Below are 15081 nucleotides of genomic sequence, written 5' to 3' on the forward strand. Positions count from 1 at the left end.
CTCAGTTGTCCCTCTTGGCTCCCTACGGTCAAGATGGTGGTGAAGATAACGAAAATGGAAATTTATTCATCTTGTATCATGCCTAACTTTAGTGGTTCATATGGAGCCCCTGAGGGGACATGAGGGAGAAAAAAATAGATGGGTGAAAAAAAAAGATAAATACTTTTGCGTCCATCCTGAGATACTTTTGTGTTCTCCTGAGATATTGCATTCCACCAAGAAATATTTTGAGCAGAAAAAAGTACTTTTGTTCAAAACCCAAGAGAGAAGGAGAAGAGAGCAAACCGGTATTAAGTGGAGCCACTATCAAAGTATCATCAGTTGTTACGTTACAGAAGTAATTAATGGAAAGTTCTTCAATACGTTAAGGTTAGTTCACTAACGTAATGTTATATTCTCTGGTAACTTTAAAGTTACCAGAGCTCTTACAGCTAACAGTACCCTTTCAAAGTCTTTGCCATGTGCCATAATTTATGAAAACTAATTTTCCATTCAGCTACATGTGGTGCAGAACAAGAATGATGTTTTTTTTCATACAGTATGGCTGTTGGACTTTTCCTTTTCTCTTTATTTTTGTTTTTTGTAAAATCTGTTGTTTACATAGTGCATAAAATATACGTGTAGTGGAATACAGAAAGACTGTGTCCATTGTGTCTCAAATGTATTTTATGATCATACCAAATCATAATGTACAATCCTAAAAGTCCCATTAATTCACAACACATTTAACCATGCAATAATTGTTTATACATTTTTGTTTGTATATATTTTCTTGCATTACTTTTTTTAAATAAAATGCTTATAAAATATATATTTTCTATTGTAATTTCTTCCTCAAGAAGGTGATGCTATTTTCAACCCACGGTTTTATATTCCATAATGCTGCTGACAGACCCTTTGCTTTTTCCTCACCCGGCTACTGTGTGGCATTAATCACTCCCTATACAGAACAGTAGTAGCAGCATCAGGACCAGAGCTGCGTCACGTGACACTGGGACAGGAGGAGGTTATGGTACCCCCTCCTGAGATTATCAATGTCACACCAGGAACAAAGGGAGAAGGCTCACATTTAGGACAGTCTCAGCTGTAATTTTAAGATATTAACTTTTAACTAAAAAGAAGGTATATGAAAATTCTGGTCTTTTTACTCAAATTTATGGCTTTACTGCTTGTCAAAATCTAGTAATTGAGGCCACCTATAATGCTTGATCATATTCCTACTATGCATGGCAAAAAAATTACTTAAAAGCCTTTCTGTGAAAAAAAATTATTATTATTATTATTATTAAGCTTTATTTATTCAGGAAATCTCATTGAGATCAAGATCATCTTTTGCAAGAGAGACCTGAGAACAGGTTACATACGTATACACTGGATACACAATAAGACGGTTAATTCACGTCAACAAACATCATACACACTCAGATACACTACTTAAAACAATCACAAACATTATGAAGAATAACAGCTTGTAAAGGCCCTCAGGGGAACAAGTGTCTCTGGCTTTAAGCTGCGTTGTAGTATTCCAGTAGTAAGGTGCATAGTACCTGAAACCAGTCTTCCCCTGTTCAGAGTTTGTATGAGGAACTTTTAAAGCCAAACCGCTCTGTGACCTCCTGTCATAGTTATTAGCTCTGAGCTCAACAAGGGATGTTAAATAACTTCATAACTTAAATAGCAAGGCCTTATAAATGAAGACACAGGTCTGCCGGTGCCTTCTAGATGACAGTGATGACCATCCGACCTTTTCATATAACTCACAGTGGCGAGTGTGATAGCTGTCTGCTGCAATAAATTGAATAGCACTGTGGTAGATAGGGTCCGAGGGTTTAAGGGTGGTGGCAGCAGCATGAGCATACAAGATATCTCCATAATCCAATATGGACAGTATGGTAGACTGTATAATGTGTTTTCTGCTTTGAAAAGAGAAACAAGCTCTGCTCCTGTACAAGAATCCAATATGAATTTCTAGTGTTTGAGCGAGATGTTCGATTATATTTCAGAGTTTTAAGTCTCACATTATTATTATACATATTTCACATTATAATGTGTAGTGAGAACAATGTACTCAGACCTACGGGGCAGTATAATGAAATAGTTCCTACTTTATGACTTGTGTTGGGTTTCATACTTGCGCCTGTTCTTTTTTCTCACAACACAGCAGCTACAGAATCATTGTTAGTATACAGTACTTCTCTTGTTAGGAAACCACCCCGCAAATGTACAGTTTGTTTGCATTTTAATTGTCATTTCAAATCAGTACTAACCATAAACATTTTGTGGAAAGTCAGACAATAAAATGGCCAGTCATTGCTCTAATTTCTTTTTGGATTTATTGTTCTGGGAACAGAACTGCAGTGCGGGGTCCAAGACAAATTTCCCCATGAGGACATTAAAGTATATTGTATTCTATTTTATTCTAATTTACTCTCAGTTCAGAATTTCAGGAAAAAGTAGTTTAGTTCAGTCTTTCTCACAACAAGGTGTGATGACGTCTATACTAGGTAATCCTCAGACCCAAGATAAAGGAAACCAGTAACTATCAGTATGGGGCTAATATTAGCCATTTATTAAGTTTTTTCATTATTAATTGGGATCTTTAATAGTAATGCATACATTTTTTTTTTTACTGTATCATTAAATTGACTTTAGTATTGATATTAGTGTTTGTATTTTAGTATTTTAGTATCATCCTGGCTTTTTAGTTCATAGTTTAGGTGTCCTTTTCTTCAAAATCAAATTCTACCAAAATATAACAAGTTAAAAATGACTTCACCCCAAATAAAATCAGTATCCGCCTGTACCTTACACTGGGAAGAAGACTCACCTGGAGGGGAGGCTTCAGAACAACAAGCCAACATGAACAACACCTGTGACATTGATGTGACTCTGATTATAAAGTGCATTCAGCCCTCCAGCTGGGGCCGCTGCTGCAGAGGTCAGTGTAAAAGTCTTTTTTCTAGTTGGAAAGAAGATCTGTGAAATGTTGAAATGTCAAGTGAAACTGGAGATTGAGACACCTGTGAGTCAATAGCACAGTAGTCTCGTCTTGTCAGCAAATAGAGGAACGGAAGTGATGCTTTTATAGTATTTTTAGTGACAGCTGTTATATGTATGCCTTTCTAGATGAGTGTGTGCATGATAGATTTCTCTATGAAAGTGAGTGCAGTTGGAGGTTGTGAATGTTTGATTTCCCAAGCACCACATGACTGCAGGAGATTTCTGACTGCCATAAATCAATTTCTGTTAATGGTGGAAATTCCAGATCAGATGACTACTAAAATTCAATCAACTGAACTACAGAGATGTTCAGGGAAATGTATTTGCAACTTCTTAGAAAATCTGTTTACAAGTGAACAGTGACAGTCACACAGTCAGCGATAACAACTTTGTTGTAGAGGTGAACAGAGCTGACTTAAAGTTGATCTTTTCCTAATCTGAGGATTGAGAAACAGCCTGTGAGGCTCCAAGTATGTAAACATTTCATCTAAATATGAGCCTTATGCTAAGGCACAAAATAACAGAGCGACACTGCCTTTACATACTCTTATCATTTCATTGCTCCAATATTGTGTCAGTCACAAAGGAGTTTTCTGCCAGTAAGTATTTTATTGCTTTCACCCTGGCCTGTTTCCTCTAATGTGTTCTGGCAATGCTATGCGTAATCCTGTTGGGAAATAATGACCCTCATGCTGTATAGTGACAGCGTATACTCTCACTGCTACACAGTGTAAGAACCAAGCATTAATGTAGGGCTGCAACTAAGATATTTTTTCTCAATCAATCAATTTATTGTTTGGTCGGTAAGATGTCAGAAAATAGTGAAAATCACCATTTTTAACTGTTACAGTTTTTTTTAAGCCCAACTTCAAATCACTTGTTTTGTCAGCATGACAAGACTAAAACCAAAGACTTTCAGTTTACAGTCAAAAGAAAAGCAGAAAATCCACAAATGCAAAGGTGGAACTAGAGAATATTTTGCATTTTTGCTTGAAAAATGACTTGAATGATTAATGAATTATTAAAATAATGGCAGATTAATTTAGACTAATCAATTAAATATATTAATTAAATCTGAGCTTTATATTAATGGCACAAAAAGCTAAGATGTTAACATTTTATAAATATGCTATAGTTGCCTCTGTTGCATTTAGCATAGTGGTCAACCTTGCTTTTATTTTAGTAGAGACTTGTTCAGAAAATAACACGCTCAATGGAAGTGACATTTATACCAGAGCACTTCATCAGTGGCATAAATTGGGGCACCAACAAAATAAACTTAAGTACCATTTTATTCAAATGAAATAAAATCAGAGGATGTATGTGTTGTGAGAATAGAAATCTCTTTATACAGTATATGCTGTACAAGTCAAATACATTACAAACAAATATGTAACTCCAGGAGACTATAAGATGCAGAAGGTAACAAAAAACATTGCAATGTTGAACTGAGAGCGAGATAGAGAATAAAGTAGCACTGGCCTAAGCTGAATTGGCATGGACACACAATACATATAAGATGCATCCAGAGTAGCAAAAAATAAGCCAATCATGAATGCAATTAAAGCAGAGCAGCAAAAATTAATTGTATATTTTTATAGTCCTTTATGATGTTTAGGCTCATCTGTTGTTGTGAAGTCGTGATAAGCACGAACTGTATATGTCTTTGTTCCATAGCAGTTTTTTTTTAAAAAACGTTTCTTTCATTTATGCTGATTCTCTTAATTAGTTTATATTCTCCTATGTGTGTTGATGTTGTTTATCTGATTTTTTGCATCTTTTAATTCTTAACATCAGGCTCCACAAGGACATTTATGTAAGGAGGGTAATTAAAACTGCACTAATCAAAATTTGTACATGAACAATGTCTCAAATGACTATGCGTGATGTGAAAGGGGTCGTTTGTAGTGACAAATCCTCACAGAATTATCACCCAAGCTACTGCTGGTTAGTGACTTACTGGTGAACATTATGGAGCATTTAGCAGTTAAAGTAGCCAGATGTTGTTTCTCAGGAGTTGGTGGACATAAAACAGAGCCAAAAAGAGAGTGAATTCTGGACTTACTTTCATCAGGTGGTCAGAAGAATGACTCTAATTGAATGCTAACGTTGGATGAGTAACTGTTTGCTAACATGTTAGTCATGTAAACTTTATTTATAAGGTGTTTGTGATGTTCAGTTGGTTGTTTGTTCCGCCCTGATTAATTCAGCTTTAATGTTACAAAAGAGAAAGGTAACACATGTGAAACACATTGTTGTGATAAATTCACATCATACTGTATAGGCACATGCTATTTTCAGGTATTTCATATATATAAAGCACATTCACTCAAGGTATGTGAAAAAGTGCGAGATATTCACATCTGACACATCTAGGTCTGCAACGAACCATTATTTTCAATATTGATTAATCTGTTGATTATTTATCGATTCATCGTCATTCTGTCAATAAAATGCCAGGAAATATGTTTCCTAAAGCCCAAGATGCAACCTAAAATGTCTTGTTTTGTCTCAATCAACTGTCCACAACTCAAAGATATTCAGTTTATTGTCATAAAAGAATAAAGAAACAAGAAAATATTCACATTCAGGAGCTCAAAAGAGAGAATGTGATCGTTTCTTCTTAAAAAGTTGTCAAAATAGTTGTTTATTTTTTGTTGATCAGCTAATCGATTAATCGACCATTCGTTGCAGCTGTAGACAAATAATTATAATAACAAGGCTGATTCAAATTGTGAACCATTATACTTCACATGTGGAAACATGAATTTCATATATGCTGTTTTTGGAAGCCAATATAATATAACTAATGATAAAGAAATACCGTAATATAATGCAGTCATTTATTATAATGATTTTCCTGAGAAATGATTGCCTGTGTGTCTGTAAATGTTTCTGATAGAGAGGAAAAACAAAGTGTGGTAGCATGAGACATTAAACATGGCTGCATCTGTACAAAACTGTGATCTGCAACAGTTCAAGAAAAAAAACAAACAAGATGTGGGATTCACATGCTTATATTCACCACCAGAGGGCAGTGTTTTCTATGTAATACCGAGTGTCTCAGCACCAGCACATCCTCAATGTGTTTGAATGTCCATGTGTGTATTGTAGCTCTTTGTGCTTGTGACCAAATAACCAGAAGAGGAGAAAGGTTGACGATGTATAGAGACAAGCTTGTGCACATGCACACACATACACACATGGGGCTAATGCTTAAGTACTCTGAGCTGTAGCTGACTGCACAGAAGCAGCATGCATCGTGCTAAGAAAAGACCTCTAAGTGAAATGGACATCTCAATATTCCCTTCGTATCGAGCACTTTGTGTGTTAAAAGCTGAGACTCAGGAGGTAGAGCGGGTCGTCCACTAATCAGAAGATTCCCAGCTCCTCCAGACCGCATGTCGATGTGTCCTTGGGCAAGATACTTAACCCAGAATTGCTCCTCATGGCTGTGCCATCAGTGTGTGAATGTGTATGAATGATTAGATTTCCTCTGATGGGCAGGTTGGGACCTTGAATGGTAGCCCCTGTACCCATTCAGCGTATGAATGTGTGTGAATGGGTGAATGTGATTCGTACTGTAAAAGTGCTTTGAGTGTTCGGGAGACTAGAAAGGCGCCATACAAGTACAGTCCATTTACCATTTATGTTTCTCCAGGGACTGACTTTGGATGTGTCGCTGCCATTAACAGCATGTTAGTTACCTGAGCTGATGCTGAGAAACCAACCATCAACCGTAATGACCATACCCGTGCAAGTGTGTGTGTAAGCAGCTGTCTCTCCGTGACAGCAGAATAAAGTGATAGAGTGAAAAGATGGCGAGGTCAAGGGCGGATTGAAGAAAAGGCACTTTCTCTGCTGTCAAGTTTAAGTGCGTCTAAATGAGATGAGAAACAGAGCCAAACATAGTTTACTGTCTTTAAGTGGTAATCTGTGAGCTGCTTTTTTGAGAACTCTTTTCCTGATTGTTTTTGTCACTGGGTTTCCCAGAGATCACCTGTCAATCAAGAGGGTTCAGTCCAGCAATGTGACATCAGTGATTTTCTGTTGATGAAGTTTCTGTAGGTGCCATGGTGGCAATAACTGCCCACAGTATTCAGCTGGTGTGTGTGTGTTTGTGCATGCATGTGTGTGTGTGAGAGACAGAGAGATTAAGAGAACAGCACAAATGCTCACAAACTGCTATAGTACAGAAGATTAAGAATGTGAGAAAAATAGAATAATACTATCTTACATTTTGTAAGATATCTTACAACTGTCTTTGCCGTGTATTTTAACATATGGAAGCCTGTTTGTCTTAATAGTAAACCTACAAAGCACACTATCAGATTTTGGTCCATAGCCCACTCTATTAATATTCAAATCAAGCATTAATCATGAATAAATCCCATTAGAGGGATTTTGAAGTATAACAGAGCACCGTTGCCTCTAAACATGCAAATTAAACATAAGTTTGGTCCACTAATGATGTGAAAATCCAACCCACACTCAGAGAATTAAATGAATGGAAAGAGAAATCATGTTTACAGTTATGCTCTTTAAACACCTTCCCAGGGAAACAAAAACCAGGAAGTGTGGCATTAAATGATTCTGGCAGAGAACAGGGCAGATGCTACGGAACTCCCCTGGGGTCAGCTGAGAGAAAAAAAAGATCCATGTGTAAATCTGTAATCTCGGTTTAGAAATCTGTGTACATGGCTTATAAACCGTGCCCTCGAATTACAAATCCCTGTACACAGATTTGTAAACCGTGCCCTAAAAATTTAAAATTATTTTTAAATATTATGATACTATTATTAATTTAAAAATGATTTGAAAATTTAAAAAAAACATATAATTTCAAAATTGTCTTCACCCTGTTTGATGCTCCAGAAGCAATCTCACCATAAATGGAAGTCTCTCACACTGTCACTGACACAAAGTTTGGCTAACAAGTTAGCCTGGGAAGCTAACATTAGCTGCCTCAAACTGAAAGGTTGCAGGATTCAACATAACATTTTTTCCTCACTGGCCCACTTGGCCAGTAGATCAGAGTTTTACTGGCCCCTTGTATATTTTCACTGGAAATATTTTCAATGAAAATAACTTTTTTTCCACAATTGTGGTGATTTATTATACATAACATGTACAATAGTGGAGTTCCCTTTAGATTTAGTTGTTTTCCTTTAGTTATGGATATGTAATGTTGATATATTACACAAATATGCCAAATATAAAATTAGGCACATACTGGATCAGTAAATGAATGTTGTTTCTCCATATTTTGTGTAAAGCCATATAGTATGGAACATATAGGGAGAAGAGAACAGAGTTTATGATAATAACATTTCAGAGAGTATGGGTAACCTTCATAATAAACTCAATTAACAACATCAACATTAACGATTAAATAATGCTGAGAGATCTGCAGAAATGTACTAACAGTGAACAGTGAGAGAAAGAACATGATGGCATTTGTTTGTTTTCACTCAGGTTTGTTACTTCAGGTTTAAACCTTTATTAACCACAGTTAAACAAACAGAGAGAGAGACAGCTGTAGTATCTGAACTTTAGGAGAGATTTCTGTGGCAGATGTTGACAAAGCTGGCAGTAATGAGATAATGTCAATAATGTCATAAAAAACAGTCATGATGACCTGGCATTTTGTTGATTCTCACAAAACTGCATATGTTGTTGTGTATAAACCTTGGTGATTAACACTTAAACAGAGAGCTGTGTCTCCAGACATGCACATAACTATGCAGTGAGGATGCTAACTGGCTAGCGAGTTAGCTGACAGACTGTACAAGACATTTCACTGTTGCTCACCCAGAAGTATTATTGCTTCCATGACAGTAGAAAGCCCCTCTTTCTTTTTGTGGACTCATTAGTTTCTTTCACTGACATTTTTTTCAAGTACCAGTGTTACACCGTATTTGGCGACCCATCACATTCACTGGTAAGAAGCTAGCAGGCCAAGAGTGCAGCCATGTGTACTTCAGTGAATCACAATGCAGTTCATAGGTCATGTGTCTTGAAAATGATAACATCTCCTGAAAAGTGCTCTCATCGCAGACTCTCAACTTGCTCTGCATAAACCTTTACTAGCCCTGGGCCATCACGCCATGAGTTATATCAAACCCTGGGTTGGTTTTGCAGTGAAAAGAACAATAAACACAAAGTTACACACTGAAAGCTGTGAAACCTCCAAAAGACATGTGAGTGCATAGATTGCAAATCCGAGGGCATGGATTTGTAATTTCAGGGCATGGATTATAAACTGTGCAGACAGACTTTAAACTGACCCCAGGGGGGCTCCGTAAGATGCTGCGCTTGAGTAACTGAATGGCAAACGAAATAGTCAATACAACACTGTAAGTCACTGTTCGTATAACAGTTTAGTTATTTGATTATGTTCTTAGATGTCCTCAGCAAGGTTATCATTGTATTGATGTCACAGAGACAAATGTGTTTCTGTCCATCTTAACACAGGAATTCAATCACCCAGCTAATTAAGGAGTGGCCTTTTGAGCTGGTTCAATGAGTGCTGCAGTGCTGCTGTTTTTCTTGCTGGCAGAAATAAGACCTGTGGATTCACTCAGAGATGGGGCTAAGTCCTTGCTGGCATGAGGGACTCCGATGACATTGCTGCCTGCTGAGTGGAGCTCCTCCTGACAGGGCTGCTGTTACGTGTGGAGGGAGTTTAGGATAGCAGCGGTTACATCAACCTCGATGCTGGCAATTTAAAGTGTTAGTGCTGTGACATCATCTCAACCTTCTCATTCGCATCATAAGTATTTTTCCAGCCAAGGCTTACCGGACATCAGGCAGATATTCAAAAGATCATAACATGAATGGTGAAAAGGATCATTCTCTAGACACTCCACAGTCTGCAGTTGTGTGTACTATTTCAAATAAATCAACCTCCCACTTTGGGTGGACAGAAGCTCTTCCAGCATCTAGCCCGTTGCTTTGTTCTTCCGCCCACTCATTCACAGGCCAAACATACTCTGGATTATGTACCCTGAAATATAATGGCTACTGCAAGACCTTGTTGGTTTGGAACAAACCTCATTCCCTGCCTTTACAAAGTGTGTGGGCATGGGACATACAATAGGCCAGCCAGTGTGTCAGATACTGCTAATGGACAGTCACTGTGTTCAATGTTCATTCTCCTTTTAGTTTTTTTTTGGTCTCCACAAACTCTGACTCTTAAGCCACTAAATGCTCCACTAGCTAGTCGCTAATAAGGAGGTAGCATTCTAAGGGTTTATTAGAGCTTTTCCACTGAAAACAGCTGCCTGCCGCATCTGAAATAAAGTTGATAGGAATTGTGAGTCTGATCCAAAACATAACAGTTGCAGGTCGGAAAACCAAAACAATGAGCTAAAACATGCTAACATGCTCTGTAAAGCGCCCCCCTTCACTTTACAAATTGTCAAGTGACCCATTATTTGGACATAGTAAAAATATAGATTAGTGTAGCAACTGAATTTAGTGACCATTATCAATAAGATGGCGGTGGAGTAAAAGTAAATGACAGCCTTCCCTTTTACTGACTTATTCGTCTCAGAATTCTCTTTTTTTATGGTACAAATCATTTTTCTTAGTTCAGAGCATAGAATACTTTTTAGAAGGTTCAACTTGTAACTATGTGATGCTGACAACCACAGGAAGAATGGCTTTGGGAATGTAAAGAGGGAAATAGTCTTTGCTGTAGTTAACGACACCTGATCTATTATCATCATGCAGAACAGACACAAATGATTGTCACAATCTCAGAGCGCTGTGTCAAGTCATTTAGGATTAACAATCAGCAATCAGCGCAGATTACAGCTCATGAAAAAATCACTATCTCCGCTTTGGTAATTAGGACCTCTAGCCCATCTCAAGTCAGCTGTGTGTGTGTGAAGCAAAGCTCTGTTGAAAAACTTCCTCCAATAAATAATGCTTAGAAAATCTGTCAAACGCAATCCAAACACTACTGCAGACTCTCTTCTAACTGTTCCATGTCGCATCCAAATATATTTTGTTGAATTTCACCTCCATTTTCTATTCCCCCAGAGCTTTTAAGTAGCAGTGCGCAAGCAGCTAATCTCTCAGCCAGACAGTCGGGCTCATGGCTAACGACTAAGTGTCAGTGTAACAGATGAGGCTGCTGTCTACACTGACCTGTTTACAGACACTAAAGGCTACAGGCGTGAATGCTGCCCATGATAAATTATGCATCCACAATGGCTAAAAGATGAACCGGTGGAAAATGAACATCAGCCACCAGTTCCAAATGTTGCCAAATCAATACATCAACTAATAAATTAATCAAATGAATCCCATCAAATGTAGATTACAAGTTAGGGACAACAGAGAAGTTGTTTTTCTTCACATACAATTACAAACAAAAAGGCTGCTGCTTTAAGAATAACAGAATTATATCCAAACACCCTCATACAACAGCAGTGTTTACTATGTAGCGGGGTGGTGGAACCCATCATTTAATTTCTGGTTTTCCCATGCCAATCATCTCATAGCGTGCTGTTGCAATAGATAGATGATACCCAGTTTGATGCCTGAGGCATTATTGTTTTTTCAAACCTCTAGATTAATACTTGAATTAGAATATTACATTGATAAATTGAATTCTCTCTGAGGGAAGTTTTTCAGCTCAGACAGAATGACAAGCATCAGAGTGAAGATGGATTACTCCGAGTTCACGGCGCACTGATAGACAGAGAAAGCACAGTGAAACATACAGACAGCTGGAAGGTGATATATTGAGATACAGTTTGAGATAAGATGGTGTGCACAGACTCTCTCAAGGTTGGGGGTAAAAAAAAACAGAGGGCTTGGTGCATTCTAGATAGGGCAGTGAATTGTACTTCCTCCATTAATTGTTACCTCTGGATGATTAAGATGAACCTGCACAGTTATCATAAAATCACCGTCCTCTATAAAGTCTTACTGGCTAATCTGGTATCTTTTGTCTGGCATGATATCATTAAGAGTTTTTTATTCTTTGGCCAGGTAAATTTCAATGGGCCACTTTTGCACCAAGTGTTTTAAAATGCAGTAAAACTCAAGGCCACAAGATGCTAGCTCTAAAGAAATCTCAACTTCCCATTCCCAACCGCTCTCACTCAAGGACATAAATGTCAGTAAGGACATTGTGAACTTGAATCACATCTTGGACTCGTGTAAGACAGATGTAATGAATGTGATCATTCGCTTGACAAAGTTAGAAGAGACTAGGAACTCGACTTTAACACCAATTATTCATGACTTCACATGGAATTTAATCTTTTACTTGCTTTACTTTATGTATATCCTGCCCAAGCCAAATTAAAATTATGTTCTAAAAGCACAGTTCAACTCTTCATTTGCAGCTACAGCTCATTTAGCAGCAGAGATCAGAAGACAGACAACAGATGATACCTCAGATTGTCACATTCAGATGTAAAGTGGTGGTCAACAGAAAACACACACACACACACACACACACACACACACACACACACACACACACACACACACAGAAAAACAAAAACAGATGGAAACATCCAAACAGAGGGCTCAAAAATGATAAAAGATTGTAATTGTGTCACAGGAAGAACGTACCAAGGCACACCTGTCCAGTTTGCTTTTAAATGCATAGTTCAAAGTAATAAATACAAAATTTAAAAAGCACTCATTAATTTTGTAAATCTACTCTATTAACTTTTTAAAAAATTGAAATTTGATGAAGGATGAACAATGACTCAAGACTAAAAAAACAAAGTTTAGGACTTGGACTTGACCTGGGACTTACCTGTCCTGATTTAACTGAATGTCACCATATCTGTTTTCCATCATCTCTGAAATATAGCTGAAGTGTGACCATTTTTCTCTCTTAGTGGCATGGAGAGACTAATGCATGCCTTTGTATCCAGCAGACTACACTACTGTAATACTCTCCTATCTGGTCTACTCAAAAAAGTTATACATCATTTACAACTGATTCAGGACTCTGATGCCGAGGTGCTGACCGAGACCAGAAGGAAAGAATACATTACCCTTGTTTTAAAGTCCGTATACTAGTTGCCTGTCAGTTTCTGTATGGATTTTCACATTTATTTACTGTTTTTAAAGCACTTCATGGTCTTGCACCAGCCTACATGTCTGACATGCTTGTAAGGTATGAACCAGTACAACCCTTCAGGTCCCCTGGCACGAGTCTTTTACTTGTTCCAAAGTGAGGCTTTTAGCTACTGCGCTCCTAGCAGTTGGGACTGTCTACCTGAGGAACTGAGAGCAGCTGGAAGTGTTGATATCATTAAACATGAACTTTAAACCTAACTCTTCAGCCTGGCTTTTGATCAGAATATCTTATGGACATTATCTATTTTACTTAATCATTTGTTTTATTGTATTCATGTTTTAAAATGTTCTATTCAAACTTATTGATTTTTTTTGTCATTGTCTGTCTTTTATTTAGTTTTTTATTTTATTTTAATTAATTAACTTATTCTATTGGTTTTAGTACTACATTTGCATCATTTTTATTTACTGTGTGCATTAGTCTCAAATTGTTTTACAGTTTTTTGCTCTGTCCTATTACCTGCTTGTCTGTCATCTGTGAAGCATTTTATTTTGAATTGCACTATGTTGTGAGAAGTAAAGTTGAACAAAAAGAGTAAGACAAATAAAGTTTGATTGATTACAGGATAAGGCTGGCTTTTTTCTGTTTTTCTCAGTGTCAACAAATCTCATGTGCAGAGCCAAACCAACAATGAACTAATCCTACTTACAAGTATTGTGTGTGAATCCAAAGCCTGATATATTGTGTTCGTCTGTGCTGTAGACCTCTGTCAATGACTCACAGCGCTGCACTGGATGACATGTTCCTTTGTCCCTATGGTTACCATAGCTTGTTTAGAAATGGCTCCAAAGACTAAAAACAGCAATGAGATAGTAAGTGAGTGAGGTTCCTAGTATGGCAGACACCACTGTGTATGCACGGAAACGTGGTTCCGTTTACAGCTTTGCTAGCTCGTTGTGCTACTTAACAAAACCTCCTGACTTACTAAATTATTAATTTCTCAAAGAACTCCAAGCTCTGTAAGCTCAGAAACTGCGTTTCCAGTCATGCGCAGTGGCAAGTTACTACCTTATTGTGATTTTTACACTTTGGAGCCATTTCTTAACAAGCTACAGTAACAATTCTCTTCAGGGATGAAGGAACAAGTCACTGACTACAGTGGTGTGGCTCATTGACATGTTTTTAATAGTGTCTGGACAACAATGGAGGTCTACAGCACAGAGGAATAAGATATAGCACGCTTTGGATACACATGTTAGTTGTTAGTAGGATGAGTTCATTCTTATTTTGTCTGACTTTTGATACTACCACTGGGAGTTTCCAGAGTCAGAATGTTTCAAATCCTATACAGAGGGGCTTTGAATCATTTAAGCATACCAGCTCAATTAACAGCACCTACAGTGTATGTTGAGAGGCATATATTATTTACAACCACTGAAATACACACACTTAAGCGTCTTCTTTCCTTGTCCCACAACTAGAAAGAGATAGTCAAAGTGTCCTTAAACAAAATACTAAACCTCAATGGGTTGCTAACTGACTGAAAAGAAGATTTAAAACAATCACATTCAACTTATACCAAACAACACTTTTTCACTCTCCCATCACCCAACATGTAGTTAACATCGCATGCACGCACTGCGCACAGAGTTTACATTGACGCTGCATTTCTAAAGGGAAGGTCTCCTCTGTTATGCTCATGAGGGCAGATATTGCCAGTGATTCAAGGTTAGTCAAACAGCAGATTGTTTGGTTGCTGGGCACGCTCTACAGACTTTCCTGTGCTGGCTCGACAACATGCTGGCAGAGCTACAGCCATCAATGTCATTGCACAGACAGCACGAGGTAGAGCATTTGTTTCCCAGTCCAGCCTTGGGTTGTACACAAAGAAAAAGCCAGGCGGTGAGCCAGCAGAGAATGTAGTCACAGGCAAAAGTATGGAGTGTATAAGCTGGGTGTGTGCATGTGTGTGAGACAAATCGAGGGAGAGATTTTGCCACCTTCAAGTATGTACACTTGAAGGCTCC

At 37.8% G+C, this 15081-nt stretch overlaps 1 protein-coding gene across 1 annotated transcript in view; it reads right to left on the reverse strand.

Moving 5' to 3' along the window:
- The window catches only part of LOC137196633 (regulating synaptic membrane exocytosis protein 1-like), a 275917-nt gene that overhangs the window by 159108 nt on the left and 101728 nt on the right, over positions 1-15081 (reverse strand). The window lies entirely within an intron of this gene.

The sequence above is a fragment of the Thunnus thynnus genome, chromosome 14 (assembly GCF_963924715.1).
Source record: "Thunnus thynnus chromosome 14, fThuThy2.1, whole genome shotgun sequence".
NCBI lineage: Eukaryota > Metazoa > Chordata > Actinopteri > Scombriformes > Scombridae > Thunnus > Thunnus thynnus.